Here is a 4,982-nt window from a genome sequence, read left to right on the forward strand (position 1 = left end):
AATGCCACACTGTTAAGATATGAGAACATTTCTTTCTTGTCCCCAGAAAAAACTACACAGGGAACCACTAGCTCTGAGAATCAACATTTGAAATGGCCAAAAAGTGACAAGAGGTGGAAGTAGAAGGGTTGGTGGAATTGTCAGGAGCAGCAGTGAAGAGCAGCTTCTACCAGACAAAACTGTTAGAGCCTGCTGCCATTTTCAGAGAATGACACACTTTAAGAAGATAAACAGGCATTTGAAATATTTTACTGTTTGACTCCCCTCTAGTTTCTCCCATGTTCCCACAACTAACACCCTGTATACATAAATAGTCTGATCACTGTATAAATTATAGGTCACTGCTTTTAAAGGCAAACATTGCAGGTACTATATGGATTTGCAAAACAAATCAGTTGCCACATGACGGGCTGTTTCTGAACCACCTGGTCCAAAAGGGGGCATTCTAGCTTAGCTGCACCTGTACAGAGGCAAAAGTGTGGAGCCCATCAGCTGAAGGAGCTGGGTGGGAATCTTGTGGCCGTTCTTGTACACAAATCCTGGAGAGTTTCTCAGTAAGCGTTGGAAACAGTTAATATTTTAAGAGATTTGGAAATAAAATTAATCAGCGCTGTCTCCTCTTGTAGTGCTTACAGCAGTTATAAACAGAAGGTTAAAATAAACACAAGGAAGATATTCTCACCAGGACTTCACATCCACGTCTAAGAACTGCAGGCTGTATGGGCAGATGTACAATCTGCAGCATTTAAGAACAACTCCGATTTGACTGCTATCTGTAGTGCTGTTTGTCTGATCAAATTTGAAGAAAAAGCACTCAGGAATAGCAATGACAACAGCAGTCTCTGTTCAGTGAGGCCTGGTGAACACCTCTAGCCAGGCTTTATTCTTTCTTTCCTCTTGCCTTGTTCTATGAATTCAAGGCATCATACCTGAACAACTGCTCTGTTTAGGAACAGGGAATATTTGGAAGACATCATCCTTACATCTAGGTGTATATTATGGATTAAGAAGTGTATGTGAACTTAAAAAAAAGAAGCGTAGTCAACGATGAACATAAAGTGTATGTCAACGACAAGAATGTGAATTTGTTTTGAGTGGATGATGGCTGTAAATACAGACAGCATGCAAACAACACTGGTGGCTGGTCACCAGACAGCACACTGTAAATGCATATTTCAAAGTGAGAGCAGGACAGCAAATGTCACTTCCAAAATAGCTATTATTTGTGTTGGAAAAGTGTGTTTGACATGTTTTTTTAGTTGGAAAATGAAACAGATTAGAAAGTTGTTAGGCAGTAGCCAGAAAAAACTAACAATGCATTCAAATAAACCTAGCTCCTCACAAACAGGCTAATAATTGTTTGTGAAGAATATTCAACAAATCACTTCAAATAAATTAGAGGAAAGGATGGTCTGTTGCTGGACAGACTGTGGGCAGTTTAGGTTTCTAGCTAATATTCAAGCACGTATTTGGCTCCTGGCAGATTGATTCCTTTTGGCATGATCTGGAGCCTGTTATGAAATTGGCTACACAAGTACAAGTCCTCACTCCATTTCCTTTAGGGTTGCTAAGCACAACAGTGATTGCCCTCTATGGTAAGGCAAGCACTTAAGTTAATAAATGTCCTCTTAATGAGTACACTAAATAGGAAAATGTCTGAACTGGAAAAATACCAACTGTACACCTTTTTCATGTTGGTTAATCACATTTGTTAATAGGATTAAAGTCAAAGATTATAGCAGACACAACTAAGTGAATCCATTTTTGTCTCAAACTTTTCTATGCCAAAAAGAAGTTAAAATCCACAAACTTAAAGGCAGCATGACAACTTGTTAGCATCTTCATTTACATGTTTATCTTTTAAAGAAAATAACTGAACATCATTCTTAATCTAAACTTAAGGGTAACTGACAGCAACACAAGCAGCTCCATAAGCCTTCTTCACACAGAAGCCTGCCTGAGCAAATTCCAACTAGCCCATCCCAGATTTTTCTTCTGACCTTGCTAGATTCACATGAATTGTCCTTGCTCCGTATCAGAAGCAAAGGTCTGCTTTCTCTAGTTTTTAAGCTCTGAGATTTTCTTCTCCAAATTTGTAAGCTGTCTTTAGCCCAAAAGTTCACCAGATTCTGCTCCGTTCTCTCTTGAACACTAGAGGGATGTTGTAGGGAAATAAAAAGCCACAAACTCAACTTGAAGTTACCAAGTACATCAGCTTTGCATTGCTTATACTGTAAGATGCCTACTACAAATTAAATTAAATGCAATCTAGAGCAAACATGTTAAGGCACAGGGAGGTGGGGAGGTTGCACCATGGTCTGAGTTACAGAAAGTAGCAAGCGTGCTGCCAAGCACAGCTCTCACTTCTAGGGCCCTTGGAATACGGTCCTTAGGCACACTATTCTTTATTAAATAAGCTGTGGTATGTGGCTGATGTTTTTACACATAGAGAAAAGCAGGGGCCTAGCTTGGATCTCTGGTTTCATTTACACCTGCAAGGGCGACAAGAGTAATCAGAGTCAGATGGAAGTAAAATGCTGTGAGATCAGGGTCAAGCACAGCCCTATCAACCTACATGAGCCCTAACAAGCTACACCTGACACACATTGGGCAAATGAAGTCCGAAAGCCAGCAAAGCAGTTAAATGCCCTATTCCCAATCTAAATCCAGTGCTAGCTGAGTGCTTCTTGTTCATGGTGCCTTTGAAAGCTTCTCTGGGAAGACGAAGTTAAACATTGAGTAGAAGAATCCTGAGTGCTGTAGTTACGCAGGTTATTGGGAGAGGAGGAGAATGAGGACAGTAACAGCAGTATGAGAGGCTAAGATACTTCTTGACTGGCCCACAGTGTCTACCAACAGTGTATGGTAGACACCAGCATGACCTAAGCCAGTGGAGCTCCAGGCTGCCACAGGAGACATTTGTTGCCATAATGTCTATAACATTTGGATTTTAGCCATAAGTAGAGCATTGCAAACTTCAAACTTGTTAACAGCCCTACAAATAGTAAATGCGTACAACTGAGTTAGAGTAATGTGCTATCAAAACAAAAAGAATAAAAATCGTGACAAAAAACAGGTGAATTATTATGTGAACAGTGCCATCCTCCAAGTGAAATTATGTACTTATCATGTCTTACCAATGAAAAATGAAAGCATAAACCTTGCAGAAGAGAAAGAGTGTAAGTGCCCAGCAACAAAGAAGACTTTCAAATAAATTAACTTTTTAAATGTCCCAGTGATGGTATGTTACAGGCAGTGGAGAAGTCTGATTTTCCTGTGCCTTGCACAGCCACTTACCTGAAATTTGGCTGTGAAATACTGATATGATAGTTTCCTGCCTGCTTTGCCCAGGTTCAGGTGAGCTGGTAGCTAAGCTTGGGGCAGAAGTGAGCCCGGTTTACCTGAGGTCTGCTGCTCTCTGGTTTCATTTGGTTAGCTGAGCCTTAGGGAGTTGCCTCAACTCTGTGGCTGTGGTATATTCTATGCCCAGAACCATGCAAGGTGAGATTTGCCTCTCTTTATGTAACTTCTTTCAAAGATCAGAAACCATTCAGGCTCTTAGATAAAACAAACAGCCCAGTGAAACAAGATGAACTCACAGTTTCCAGTATGGCTCTGATCTGTAACATCATAGGAAACTCCACGGATCAGATAATCCTACTAAGACAGCCTGGAAGCAACCCTGAAATCCAGCCTTTCATTTGACTGAGCTGGGCTTTTGTGGTCTTTAACCTTTCCAAAAGAATCCTGTGGAAGGAACCTATTGATGTTCTGGTAAAGTTCGTGCCAAAGGCTGATGTTCAAGGAAGCACAGGAAGTGTAATGCAACCCCTTGGCCCTGTCTGCCTGCAGGTCAACAGATGAGACTTTTGCAGTCCAACAACCTGGTTGTGATCCCCGAAGAAAGCTATAGATCTTAAATAGAGCTAAGCCTGCAGGAGGACAGTGGTGTTTTCCCACCGTTTGCTAACCAGCCTGCCAGGGCTGCTTTTCTAGAGCAAATATTTGTATAATTAACAAATACTTTGGAATGTTTGGGGAGTATTGATGGCTGCCCGGTCTTGTTTGCAAAGCACGCACATTTTAATTTGACCAAGTCTTGAGAACTGTTGAGTATTTGCATCTTGGTCTGCTGATACATCTCATATTGGAAACTGGCAGATATGCTGAGTGTTTTCATATCCATAGCAGAACTCCCTAGGAGTCAACAGTGCTCGGCATCTTGCAAAATCTGACGGTTGGCTTAGAGCTGAATGATTGTTTTATATGTTTCATATTCGTTCATTAGATTGTGTACTCTCCTGGATCCACTTACATTAAGTCTTGCTAATTAATGCTAGCTACGCTTTCAGAAGGGGAAATCTACCACAAATTGGTAGTATAACATGACTGAGAGGGTCTTAAAATAATTTCTGGTGAAGAAACAAACAATATCACATAACAGCCTGCTACACCTGAGCACCATCCAGTTGTGAAATCTCCTATTTTATTTGTGTGTAGGTACTGAAGCATTTTTAATGCCTCCAGAGGAAGTTGTTACGCTGTGCTAAGAGGGCTGCAGAGTGTGCTGCTATAAGTGTGGGAATATTATTGATAAATCAGCGGTGCTATCTCATCTTGATGCTGTGATTAATTTCGAGCTCGCTCCTCCAACAGAAACAGCAGTGAAAAGGATGGTGGAAATCGGCACAGGATAGGGACCGGACTTGGTTTTGAAGGAAGATGCGGGAGGGATGAAATACGGGCAAATAAAAGCGGTTTGGAGGTTTCTCCGGAGGTAGGCTGAGCGGAGCCCCGAAGCCGGAGGCTCGCTCCCGCGGCACTCCCCGGGCGGCGCGGGGCCGGGCCGCTGCGGGACCGCTGTCCACAGCCGCAGTGCGCCCGGACTCCGCCGCGCCCCGCCGGGGGCTCCGCCGCGCCCCTCGCCGCGGCTCCCGAGACCCGAAAGCACGTCATGGCGGCCCCGGGAGCGCCGGGGGGAG

This window comes from Centrocercus urophasianus, unplaced genomic scaffold (genome assembly GCF_019232065.1).
Source record: "Centrocercus urophasianus isolate 14NV4802_14NV808 unplaced genomic scaffold, USGS_Curo_1.0 seq_10, whole genome shotgun sequence".
Taxonomy (NCBI): Eukaryota; Metazoa; Chordata; class Aves; order Galliformes; family Phasianidae; genus Centrocercus; species Centrocercus urophasianus.